A 14,801-nucleotide genomic window follows, 5' to 3' on the forward strand; every position below is an offset into this window, starting at 1 on the left:
AAGCAATACAACACAACATGACTCGATTTCTGAAGTGTAGCAAAGATAATTTCAAGACTGCATCATTTAAACATAAAACATCCACTTATTAGTAAACATCCACTTATTGGATATCTTGCTGAAGTAACCCACAGTAAGTACCATATCAAGTACAGTCAGGTCCAAAACTATTGGTACCCTTGATAAAGATGAGCAAAAAAGACCGTCTAAAGGTGGAATGGAGCCATTTTTATCTCAATACCAAATAATGTCTGGGTAAAAATGAAGTACCTTACTGTAATTATTTTTAAATGAAAATGATCAACAAGAAACAAAAATGGCATCTATATATAAAGATTATTTTCTCAAGCAATAATTTTGCTAGGACTGTCCAGGAGTAGTCTGAGCGGGGTGTGGAAAACTGAAAAATAGCTGTTATTGGCAGAGATGTTTGGAACTCTTTCTTATTGGTCTGTTAACTCATTTCAGGCAGTCTTTTCCAATCTCATAATATGGAAATATGTCTATAAAACACAGTAAGTGGCGCAGCGGTCTAAGCCACTGCATCTCAGTGCTAGAGACGTCACTACAGACCCTGATTCGATTCCAGGCTGTATCACAACCGGCCGGGATTGGGAGTCCCATAGGGAGGCGCACAATTGGCCCAGCGTTGTTAGGGTTTGGCAGGGGTAGGCCGTCGTTGTAAGTAAGAATTTCTTCTTAACTGACTTGCCTAGTTAAATAAAGGATACATTTAACAATCTTGACTCCGCTGGGAATTTTAAAATAACTAATACGAATACTGAGCTGTATTGTATGCTCAATTATAGTTTTTTTTAAAGGGTTTGGCGTTTAACAAGGGTTTGGTGTCATAATAAGGATTAAGCAGAAAACAACCCCATACCTACTGTAAAATATAGTTGTGGATCTTTGATGTTATGGGGCTATTTTGCTTCCACTGGTCCTGGGGACCTTGTTAAGGTCAATGGCGTTATGAACTTTACCCAGTAACAGGGCATTTTAGTCAAAAATCTGGTTGCCTCTGCCATGAAGTTGAAACTTGGCCGCGTGTGGATCTTCCAGCAAGACATTAACCCCAAGCACATATCAAAACCTACAAAGAAATGGTTAATTGACCACAAAATCAACATTTTGCAATGGCCATGTCAGGACTTGAACCCCATTGAAAACCTTTGGCTTGAATTACAAAGTGCAGTCCATAAGCACAGATGGATATCAAGGATCTTGAAATATTCTGGATGGAGGAATGGTCTAACATCTCTCCCAATGTTTTCTACTAAAACATTTTAGAAAAAGGCTCAATGTTGTTATCCTCGCAAGGTGAGGTATTGAGAGGGATTGAAAACGGGGGTGGTAATAATTTTGACCACTGTAGTTTTTTGAAAAATATATCTTACTTGTTAAACAAAGTGTATTTCTCTGAGAAAATGTATAATTGTCAATATTTTTGGAGCATACAATATAGCTTTTATTTTATAGTCTTTTTTGCTAATATTTTTCAAAGGTGACACTAATTTTCGACCTGACTCTATGCCCATACAGTAACGTGTAAAAAGCAGTACTCACAGTTGACCGTATACAGGAGAGCACTCAATAGACTTTTTAGTTATTGATTATAGAAATCCAATTATTAGTTTGTTTCTCCCAAACGATAACCCTCTGGACAGACTCGGTACACACATGTAATGTCATTCATAGGCTTGGACAACAAGCTCCAAAAAACAGGAAGAAAGAAACCACTGCTTCGTGAGACCTTTACTACAATGAAGATGTGACAACCAATAACATGACAAACAAAGAGAGAGAGAGGGCTAGTCGACTGGTGGACTACACTGTAGCTTTAGTTACAATCACCATTTGAGCCATTAACTTCAACTGTCTGTGTGCCTACAGTATTGGTTTTACAATTTAGACTGGTTATTATTTTTAGCTTGTGTTGACATTACTGTTTGGGTGTGATAAAGGAGAATGAATAAGCCATATTGAGAACATCCTCATTATATTCTAATTGGACTTTTATATGAAAGTCAAACAACGGATAATGATCCATAGTGTGTACATATAGATACAGGGCCTTCAAAAAGTATTTATACCCCTTGACTTATTCCACACAGCCTGAATTCAAAATGGATTAGATAGATTTTTTTTCTTCTCACCCATCTACACGCAATACCCCATAATGAAAATGTGTTTTTAGAAATGTTAGCTAATTTATTGAAAAATAAATTCAGAAAAATCTAATTTACGTAAGTATTCACACCCCTGAGTCAATGCATGTTAGAATCACCTTTGGCAGCTATTACACCTGTGAGTCTCTAAGAGCTTTGCACACCCGGAGGAGATGGCTGCCGTTTTACAATCCCCTAATCAAGTGTGCTACTGTGTGTGTTTTTTCGCGTTATCTGTAACTTATTTTGTACCAAATTTTTCTGCCACTGTGTCTTATGACTGAAAGAGCTTCTAGATATCAGGACAGCGATTACTCACCCCTTACTGGAGGAATACTTTTTCTTTAACGAGACGGATGGGAAGGATTTACTTCAGACGCCCGACAAGGCCCTCCTCCCCGTCATTCGCAGGAGAAAGAGACGGATATATGGAGGACAAAGGTCCTGGTGCCTTGTAAGGATCCGGCGGCAAGCGGGTAATCTCCCTTTACCATCGGTCCTATTAGCCAACGTACAATCAATGGAAAATTATCACATATATCCTACCAACGGGTCATTAAGAACTGTAATATCTTATGTTTCACCAAGTCGTGGCTGAACGACGACATGAATAACATACAGCTTGCAGGTTTTACGCTGTTTCGACAGGATATAACAGCAGCCTCTGGTAAGACAAGGGGTGGCGGTCATGTGTATATTTGTAAACAACATCTGGTGCACGAAATCTAAGGAAGTCTCAAGGTTTTGCTCGCCTGAGGTAGAGTATCTCATGATAAGCTGTAGACCACTGTCATGACATTGCCCTGTTGGTGAGGTTTATGACCCCATAAATACCTTTCCCTCTTTTCTCTCTCTACTCTACAGAATGGACTCTTGGAAAGCCCTTTGTTAACATAGAGAGAGTATGGTAACATCAAAAGGTTGTGAACCGAACAATATTTCAGTAATCCAACCAGTTGAATGTATCCGTTGGTACTTAAAGAATATGATGTCAGATCAGTTGTCGTCTGAGACATTTTTACTGATGATTGGATGACAAACTGTATCTTGGCAAGTCTACACATTCTACTTATCAGATTCACATGGAATTGTTGTGCAATTTAAATGTTTAAATACGAAACTATTTGTGAAAAGATTAAATGAAATTGGAGTTTTTAAAATGAGAATATGAAAGAATATGCTCAATCGGTGGCCATGCCCACGTGAATTGGTTGGAAATGATGAACCAACCCCTTTTCTACATTTCTATAAGGGCCCCCGTGACCCAATACACGGCGAACTAAGCCAAACTCAGCGTGAGCTCTGGTTGTGAATGATTGAATGACTACAACCTAATGAAATTAACATTGTGTTCCCAATGACATGAGGACTGATGTCCATCTGTTTAGAAGGGCAAATTTCAAGGTGGAGGTGACGATCGCCATGCTGGAAGGATGAATTTGACTACACCAGCCAGAATATAGCATGAGCTTATAGTATGGCAACTTGGTATGAACTTGGAACTCTTATTCACTAAAGAAGTGATACATCTTAGACGTCGAGTTGTGCGTGGCCTAGGAAAGGACGGACAATCTCTTCAGAATGACGGTTCTACAACGTATCCATTCTACCACACAACCGACTACGACGTATCTGCCCAGAGATATTCTTCCAAGGACAAGGGAGATCTCTGCTGGTCAACCCAGCCTTCCATCTTTGACCAACCTATTGAAGCGCAGCTCAGAGTAAATGTATTTTTTGCATTTTCCTTTTCCGAATGGGCGGTTATTTAGAATGCATAAGATTCTGTATTTACGATGGCATAGCTTCATAAGGTCCGATAGAAACCCAATCCTTTTGTTCCTCAGTCTTCCCACGCTTTCATTCAAACCCAACCCCCTTTCTTTGTGTAACCAGCCGTCATATCAGTTTCGTCCATTAAGGATGTTTTTATTTTATGACATAATTAGTAATCAATGTATGATCCATCCTGTGTATATGTAATTCTATGTGATTATTTAGTAAATAAATAATTAAACCACATTTTGTATTGCTGATTCAACTTGTTAGCCAGGGTTTGTGAAGATAACCAAGAATTTTACGACGTTCAGATGAGACTGAATAAGGTGACGATTAATAATTGACTGCTATTGATATAAAAGATTACCAGGTCTTTAAGAGTTTATTCGGAAGACAACAGCTATATAAGCATTCTTCCTTGGTGCCCCGGCTTCCTAGTTAATTACGGCCATGAGCAAACAGGAAAACGCTCATCCAGAGGCGGCGCTCCTAGTGGCTGGAGACTTTAATGCAGGGAAACTCATGTGTTTTACCTAATTTCTACCAGCATATTAAATGTGCAACCAGAGGGAAAAAAACCTCTAGACTACCTTTACTCCACACAGAGAGATGCACACAAAGCTCTCCCCCGCCCTCCATTTGGCAAATCTGACCACAATTCTATCCTCCTGATTCATGTTAACAAGCAAAAACAAAAGCAGAAGGTCCCAGAGACTTGCTCAATACGGAAGTGGTCAGATGACGTGGATGCTACACTACAGGATTGTTTTGCTAGCCCAGACTGGAATATGTTCCAGGATTCATCCAATGGCATTGAGGAATACACCACCTCAGTCATCGGCTTCATCAATAAGTGCATCGACGACGTCGTCCCCACAGTGACTGTACGTACATATCCCAACCAGAAGTCATGGATTACAGGCAACATCTGCATCGAGCTAAAGGCTGGAGCTGCCGCATTCAAGGAGTGGGAGACTAATCCGGACGCTTATAAGAAATCTCGCTATGCCCTCAAACGAACCATCAAACAAGCAAAGCATCAATACAAGATTAAGATTGAATCCTACTACACCGGCTCGGATGTGGCAGGGCTTGAAAACTATTATGGACTACAAAGGGAAACCCAGATGCGAGCTGCCCAGTGACGCGAGCCTGCCAGATGAGCTAAATGCCTTTTATGTTTGCTTCGATGCAGGCAACACTGAAGCATGCACGAGAGCACCAGCTGTTCTGGATAACTGTGTGACAACGCTCTCCACAGTCGATGTGAACAAAACCTTTTAAACAGGTCAACATTCACAAAGCCGCTGGGCCAGACGGATTACCAGGACGTGTACTCAAAGCATGTGCAGACCAACTGTCAAGTGTTTTCACTGACATTTTCAACCTTTCCCCGACCGAGTCTGTAATACCTACATGCTTCAAGCAGACCACCATAGTCCCTGTGCCCAAGGAAGCGAAGGTAACCTGCCTAAATGATTACCGCCCTGTGGCACTCACATCGGTAGCCATGAAGTGCTTTGAAAGGCTGGTCATGGCTCACATCAACAGCATCCTCCCGGACACCCTTGACCCACTGCAAATCGTATACCACCCCAACAGATTCACAGATGACGCAATCTCAATCGCACTCCACACTGCCCTTTCTCACCTGGACAAAAGGAACACCTATGTGAGAATGCTGTTCATTGACTACAGCTCAGCGTTCAGCACCATAGTGCCAACGAAGCTCATTACTAAGCGAAGGACTCTGGGACTAAACACCTCCCTCTGCAACTGGATCCTGGACTTCCTGACGGGCCGCCCCAAGGTGGTAAGAGTAGGCAACAACACGTCTTCCATGCTGATCCTTAACACCGGGGCCGCTCAGGGGTGTGTACTTAGTCTCCTCCTGTATTCCCTATTCACCCATGACTGCGTGGCCAAACACGATTCCAACACCATCATTAAGTTTGCTGACGACACAACAGTGGTAGGCCTGATCACTGACAACGATGAGAGAGCCTATAGGGAGGAGGTCAGAGAACTGGCAGTGCGGTGCCAGGACAACAACCTCTCCCTCAATGTGAGGAAGACAAAGGAGCTGATCCAGGACTACAGGAAAAGGCGGTCCGAACAGCTGTAGTGGAGCGGGTCGAGAGTTTCAAGTTCCTTGGTGTCCACATCAACAACAAACTGTCATGGTCCAAACATACCAAGACAGTTGTTAAGAGGGCACAACAAAACCTTTTCCCCCTCAGGAGACTGAAAAGATTTGGAATGGGTCCCCAGATCCTCAAACAGTTCTACAGCTGCACCATCGAGAGCATCCTGACCAGTTGCATCACCGCCTGGTATGGCAACTGCTTGGCATCTGACCGTAAGGCGCTACAGAGGGTAGTGTGAACAGCCCAGTACATCACTGGGGCAAAGCTTTCTGCCATCCAGGACCTATATAATAGGTGGTGTCAGAGGAAAGCCCATAAAATTGTCAGAGACTCCAGTCACCCAAGTTATAGACTGTTTTCTCTGCTATCGTACGGCAGGCGGTTCCGGAGAGCCAAGTCTAGGACCAAAAGGCTCCTCAACAGCTTCTACCCCCAAGCCATAAGACTGCTGAACAACTAATAAAATTGTCTCCGGACAATTTAAAATTAACCCCACCCTCTTTTGTACACTGCTGCTACTCACTGTTTATTATCTATGCATAGTCACTTCACCCCCACCTACATGTACAAATTACGTCAGCTAACCTGTACCCTCGCACACTGACTCGGTACCGGGCTTGCAATCTACTGTAGAGAGAGCTTGCAGAGTTCTGTCATACTATCCAGGTCTATGCCCAAACAGTTCGAGCTTCTACTTTTAAAAATCCATCTCTCCAGAAATAAGTCCCTCATGGTTGCCGCTTGTTATAGACCCCCCTCAGCTCCCAGCTGTGACCTGGACACCATATGTGAATTGATTTCCCCCCATCTATCGTCAGAGTTCGTACTGTTAGGTGGCCTAAACTGGGATATGCCTAACACCCCGGCCGTCCTACAATCTAAACTAGATGCCCTCAATCTCACACATATTATCAAGGAATCTACCAGGTACAAACACAAATCCGTAAACATGGGCATCCTCATAGATATCATCCTGACCAACTTGCCCTCAAAATACATCTCTGCTGTTTTCAACTAGAATCTCAGCTATCACTACCTCATTGCCTGACTCCGTAATGGGTCCGCGGTCAAACGACCACCCCTCATCACTGTCAAACGGTCCCTAAAACACTTCTGCGAGCAGTCCTTTCTAATCAACCTGGCCCAGGTATCAAGGAAGGATATTGACCTCATCCCATCAGTAGAGGATGCCTGGTTGCTCTTTAAGTTCTTTCCTCAACATCTTAAATAGGCATGCCCATTTAAAAAATGTAGAACTAAGAACAGATATAGCCCTTGTTTCACTCCAGACTTGACTGCCCTTGACCAGCACAAAAACATCCTGTGGCGTACTGCACTAGCATCGAATAGTCCCCGCGAAATGCAACTTTTCAGGGAAGTCAGGAACCAATATACTCAGTCAGTTAGGAAAGCAAAGGCTAGCCTTTTCAAACAGAAATGTGCATCCTGCAGCACTAATTCCAAAAAGTTGTGGGACACTGTAAAGTCCATGGAGAATAAAAGCACCTCCTCCCAGCTGCCCACTGCACTGAGGCTAGGAAATGCTGTCACCACCGATAATCGAGAATTTCAATAATAATTTCTCTACGGCTGGCCATGCTTTCCATCTGGCTACACCGGCCAACAGCTCCGCACACCCCGCAGCAACTGGCCCAAGCCCCCAACCCCCCCGCCAACCCCCCCGCTTCTCCATCACTCAAATCCAGACAGTTGATTTTAAGGTAGAGCTGCAAAATATGGATCCCTACAAATCAGCTGGGCTAGACTATCTGGACCCTCTCTTCCTAAAATGATCCGCCGCCATGTTGCAACCCCTATTACTAGTCTATTCAACCTCTCTTTCATATCATCTGAGATTCCTAAAGATTGGAAAGTGGCTGCGGTCATCCCCCTCTTCAAAGGGGGAGACACTCTATACCAAAGCTGTTACAGATTATATCCATCCTGCCCTGCCTTTCTAAAATCTTCGAAAGCCAAATGAACAAACAGATCACCGACCATTTCGAATCCCATTGTACCTTCTCCGCTATGCAATCCGGTTTCCAAGCTGGTACCGGGTGCACCTAAGGCATGCTCAAAGTACTAAACGATATCATAACCGCCATCGATAAAAGACAGTACTGTGCAGCCGTCTTCATTGACCTGGCCAAGGCTTTCGACTCTGTCAATCACCGCATTCTTATCGGCAGCCTCAACAGCCTTGGTTTCTCAAATGACTGCCTTGCCTGGTTCACTAACTACTTCTCTGATATAGTTCAGTGTGTCAAATCGGAGGGCCAAGTTGTCCGGACCTCTGGCAGTCTCTATGGGGGTGCCACAAAGTTCAATTCTCGGGCTGACTCTTTTCTCTATATATATCAATGATGTCGCTCTTGCTGCGGGTGATTCTCTGATCCACCTCTACGCAGATAACACCATTCTGTATACATCTGACCCTTCTTTGGACACTGTCTTAACTTCTTTGGGATCTGGGGGCAGTATTGAGTAGTTTGGATGAATAAGGTGCCCAGAGTAAACTGCCTGTTACTCAGGCCCAGAAGCTAGGATATGCATATTATTAGTAGATTTGGATAGAAAACACTCTGAAGAATGATGTCTGTGAGTATAACAGAACTCATATGGCAGGCAAAAACCTGAGAAAAATCCAACCAGGAAGTGGGAAATCTGAGGTTTGTAGTTTTTCAAATGATTGCCTATCCAATATACAGTGTCTGTGGGGTCATATTGCACTTCCTAAGGCTTCCACTAGATGTCAACAGTCTTTAGAGCGTTGTTTCAGGCTTCTACTGTGAATGGGGAGAGAATAAGAGCTATTGGAATCAGGTGTCTGGAAAAATGACATGACCTCAGTCATGCGCACGGCCGTGAGAGCGAGCTGAGTTCCTTTTCATTTCTGAAGACAAAGAAATTGTCCGGTTGGAATATTATTGAAGATTTATGATAAAAACATCCTAAAGATTGATTCTATACATCGTTTGACATGTTTCTACGAACTGTAAGGGAATTATTTTGACTTTTCTTCTGGACTAAATGCGCGTGCTTTGTGAATTTGGAATGCTGGACTAAACGCGCAAACAAAATGGAGGTATTTGGACATAAAGATGAACTTTATCGAACAAAACAAACATTTATTGTGGAGCTGGGATTCCTGGGAGTGCATTCTGATGAAGATCATCAAAGGTAAGTGAATATTTATAATGCTATTTGTGACTTCTGTTGACTCCACAACATGGTGGGTATCTGTATGGCTTGTTTTGGTGTCTGAGCACTGTACTCAGATTATGGCATGGTGTGTTTTTGCCGTAAAGCTTTTTTGAAATCTGACACAGCGGTATCTTTAATTCTATGTAAAACACTTGTATCTTATATCAATGTTTATGATGAGTATTTCTGTAAATTGATGTGGCTCCCTGCAAAATCACTGGATATTTTGGAGGCAAAACATTACTGAACATAACGCGCCAATGTAAACTGAGATTTTGGGATATAAATATGAATTTTATCGAACAAAACATACATGTATTGTGTAACATGAAGTCCTATGAGTGCCATCTGATGAAGATCATCAAAGGTTAGTGATTCATTTTATCTCTATTTCTGCTTTTTGTGACTCTTCTCTTAGGGTGGAAAATGGCTGTATGTTTTCTTGTGACTAAGCCCTGACCTAACATAATCGCAAGGTATGCTTTCTTCGTAAAGGCTTTTTGAAATCGGACACTGTGGTTGGATTAATGAGAAGTTCATATTTAAAATGGTGTATAATACTTGTATGTTTGAGGAATTTTAATTATGAGATTTTTGTTGTTTTGAATTTGGCGCCCTGCTATTTCACTGGCTGTTGGCGGGGTGGAATGCTAGCGTCTCACATATCCCAGAGAGGTTCAAACCTCCAAACGAACTTCAATGCCATACAACACTCCTTCCGTGGTCTCCAACTGCTCTTAAATGCAAGTAAAACGAAATGCATGCTCTTCAACCGATCGCTGCCGCCTGCCCGACTAGCATCACCACTCTGGACGGTTCTGACTATCCTAGCGATCCTTGACTTCGGCGATGTCATTTACAAAATAGCCTCCAACACTCTACTCTGCAAATTGGATGCAGTCTATCACAATGCTATCCGTTTTGTCACCAAAGCCCCATATACTACCCACCACTGCGACATGTATGCTCTCGTTGGCTGGTCCTCGCTACATATTCGTTGCCAAACCCATTGGCTCCAGGTCATCTATAAGTCTTTGCTAGGTAAAGCTCTGCCTTATTTCAGCTCACTGGTCTCCATAGCAACACCCACCCGTAGCACGCGCTCCAGCAGGTATATCTCACTGGTCATCCCCAAAGCCAACACCTTATTTGACTACCTTTCCTTCCAGTTCTCTGCTGCCAATGACTGGAATGAATTGCAAAAATCACTTAAGTTGGAGACTTATATCTCCCTCACTAACTTTTAGCATCAGCTGCCAGAGCAGCTACCGATCGCTGCAGCTGTACACAGCCATCTGTAAATAGCCCACCCAACTAACTACAGTGAGGGAAAAAAGTATTTCATCCCCTGCTGATTTTGTACGTTTGCCCACTGACAAAGAACTGATCAGTCTATATTTTTAATGGTAGGTTTATTTGAACAGTGAGAGACAGAATAACAGCAAAAAAATCCAGAAAAACACATGTCAAAAATGTTATAAATGAATTTGCATTTACATGAGGGAAATAAGTATTTGACCCCCTCTCAATCAGAAAGATTTCTGGCTCCCAGGTGTCTTTTATATAGGTAACAGGCTGAGATTAGGAGCACACTCTTAAAGGGAGTGCTCCTAACTGCAGCTTGTTACCTGTATAAAAGACACCTGTTCACAGAAGCAATCAATCAATCAATCAATCAGATTCCAAACTCTCCACCATGGCCAAGACCAAAGAGCTCTCCAAGGATGTCAGTGACAAGATTGTAGACCTACACAAGGCTGGAATGGGCTACAAGACCATCGCCAAGCAGCTTGGTGAGAAGGTGACAACAGTTGGTGCAATTATTCGCAAATGGAACAAACACAAAAGAACTGCCAATCTCCCTCAGCCTGGGGCTCCATGCAAGATCTCACCTCGTGGAGTTGCAATGATCATGAGAACGGTGAGGAATCAGCCCAGAACTACGCGGGAGGATCTTGTCAATGATCTCAAGGCAGCTGGGACCATAGTCACCAAGAAAACAATTGGTAACACACTACGCCGTGAAGGACTGAAATCCTGCAGCGCCCGCAAGGTCCCCCTGCTCAAGAAAGCACATATACATGCCCGTCTGAAGTTTGCCAATGAATATCTGAATGATTCAGAGGACAACTGGGTGAAAGTGTTGTGGTCAGATGAGACCAAAATGGAGCTCTTTGGCATCAACTCAACTCGCCGTGTTTGGAGGAGGAATGCTGCCTATGACCCCAAGAACACCATCCCCACCGTCAAACATGGAGGTGGAAACATTATGCTTTGGGGGTGTTTTTCTGCTAAGGGGACAGGACAACTTCACCGCATCAAAGGGACGATGGACGGGGCCATGTACCTTCAATTCTTGGGTGACAACATCCTTCCCTCAGCCAGGGCATTGAAAATGGGTCATGGATGGGTATTCCAGCATGACAATGACCCAAAACACACAGCCAAGGCAACAAAGGAGTGGCTCAAGAAGAAGCACATTAAGGTCCTGGAGTGGCCTAGCCAGTCTCCAGACCTTAATCCCATAGAAAATCTGTGGAGGGAGCTGAAGGTTCGAGTTGCCAAACGTCAGCCTCGAAACCTTAATGACTTGGAGAAGATCTGCAAAGAGGAGTGGGACAAAATCCCTCCTGAGATGTGTGCAAACCTGGTGTCCAATTACAAGAAGCGTCTGACCTCTGTAATTGCCAACAAGGGTTTTGCCACCAAGTACTAAGTCATGTTTGGCAGAGGGGTCAAATACTTATTTCCCTCATTAAAATGCAAATCAATTTATAACATTTTTGACATGCGTTTTTTTTAATTTTCTTGTTGTTATTCTGTCTCTCACTGTTCAAATAAACCTACCATTAAAATTATAGACTGATCATTTCTTTGTCAGTGGGCAAAGGTACAAAATCAGCAGGGGATCAAATACTTTTTTCCCTCACTGTACCTCATCCCCATATTTGTTTTTGTTTTCCTGCTCTTTTGCACACCAGTATTTCTACTTGCACATCCTCATCTGCACATATATCACTCCAGTGTTAATTTCTAAATTGTAATTACTTCGCCACTATGGCCTATTTATCGCCTTACCTTCTTACTTCGTTTGCACACACTGTATACAGATTTTTCTATTGCGTTATTGACTGTACCTCTGTTTATCCCATGTGTAACTCTGTGTTGTTGTTTTTGTCGCACTGCTTTGCTTTATCTTGGCCAGGTCGCTGTTGTAAATGAGAACTTGTTCTCAACTGGCCTACCTGGTTAAATAAAGGTGAAATAACAAAATATATATAAAAAAAAGTAAGCATTTCCCGGTGAAGTCTACACTTGTTGTATTCGGCGCATGTGACAAATAAAGTTTGATTTGATTAGCGCACATTACCAACATCTGTTCCGGTATAGGGACACCGATCCCATAGAGGTTAACTCTACCTACATGTACATATTACCTCAATTACCTCGACTAACAAGTGCCCCCGCACATTGACTCCGTACCGGTACCCCCTGTTTTTAGCCTCGCTACTGTTATTTTACTGCTGCTCTTTAATTATTTGTTATTTTAATAGTCATTTTTTACTTAACACTTATTTTTCTTAACTGAATTGTTGGGCTTTGTTGGGCTTATAAGTAAGCATTTCACTGTAAGGTCTACACCTGTTGTATTTGGCGCATGTGACAAATAACATTTGAATTTAATTTTTAATTAATTTGTGAAAATTCCACGTTGACATTATAGGGCAGCGATCATCAACTGGATTCAGCTACTGGACAAATTTTTTTCTTCAGTGGGTGGTTGGGGGGCCGTAACAGGCAGGTAGACTAGCAATGAAAAGCATTGGGCAAGTAATCGAAAGGTCACTGGTTCGAATCCCCGAGCCAACTACGTGAAAAATCTGTAGATGTGCCCTTGAACATGGCACTTAACTCTAATTGCTCATGTATGTTGCTCTGGATAAGACCGTCTGCTAAATGACAAAATGTATAATGTAAACATAATTACAAAACATATGTATATTGCAAATTGACCGCAAGAAGCCTAAACAGATACTGTATAATGTTTGACTAAAACATAATAATTTAAAACCTTGCTTACATTTGTATACAGTCACGTCTCGCTATTATGCGTGGCAATACTTGGGAACAGATTTCTTAAATTAATATCACTTGGAGCTGAATTCCTGGTGTTTTTACAGTCTATAATATCTAACAATAAAACAGTTAATCAATTATTATTTGGGGAACCCTGTTATAGGGTATTGTGTGTAGGCCAGTGACACAAACTCTCAATTTAATCAATTTTAAATTCAGGTTGTAACACAACAAAATGTAGAAAAAGTCCAGGGGTGTGAATACTTTCTGAAGGCACTGTACTTACAGGTACCTGCCAAAATAAATGAAACGCTTGAGTAAATGAGGGATACAAAGTATATTGAAAGCAGGTGCTTCTACACAGGTGTGGTTCCTGAGTTCATTAAGCAATTAACATCCCATCATACTTAGGATCATGTATAAAAATGCCCAGTTGCTCCATATTTTGGCTAGAAGAGATCTGTGACTTTGAAAGAGTGGTCTCAAAGGATCATAGGGGGTTTAAAGTGTGTGTGTGTGTGTGTGTGTGTGTGTGTGTGTGTGTGTGTGTGTGTGTGTGTGTGTGTGTGTGTGTGTGTGTGTGTGTGTGTGTGTGTGTGTGTGTGTGTGTGTGTGTGTGAGAGAGAGAGAGTAACCAGATCTCAACCCAATTGGACACCTATAGGAGATTCTTCAGCGGCGCCTGAGACAGTGTTTTCCTCCATCATTAACAAAACACCAAATTATGGAATTTGTCTTGGAAGAATACTTGCAGAATCTATGCCAAGGCGCATTGAAGCTGTTCTGGCAGCTCGTGGTGGCCCAATGCCCTACTAACACAGGTTATGTTGGTTTTCTTTTCTTTTGGCAATTTCCTGTAGGTTGTCCATAGAAAATAGGATACCATAACTTTGTTATCAGATACAATTCAGGCATTGTACCTTCACAGAAATATATGTTAGGGTCTGAATATACATTTGCATAGAAAACATTTTAACAAGATTATAGAGTAGTGGATTGTTAAACAACAGTACTATAATAGCCTCACAAAGGCTATTGAATATATTGAAAATAAGGTTAGTTACAGTACTCTATAATGGAGCCTACTGTCTACTAACAATGTAAGGTCACTCATACAAGAGCAGCTAGTTACAGGTCCCAATTCAGAATTTTTTTCTTCTAACACGCATTATAGCATAAAGCAATTTTTACATGACATTTTCACAGTAAAATACTTTTAATGGATTTATCATTAATCATTTCTTAGCTTATGTAATTGTGTAAATGTTTTTGCACTTCTTTAACCGACTGCTACATCTATTGCATCTTTGCAGCACTTTAGTCATCTTGTTCTTGGCACTCTGACTGATGAGACAGTAGATAATAGGGTCCAGCATGCTGTTGAGTGTTGTCCAGGCAACCAGCACCATGTATGGGTCCCTGAGCG

This window comes from Salmo salar, chromosome 09, assembly GCF_965601325.2.
Source record: "Salmo salar chromosome 09, fSalSal1, whole genome shotgun sequence".
NCBI lineage: Eukaryota > Metazoa > Chordata > Actinopteri > Salmoniformes > Salmonidae > Salmo > Salmo salar.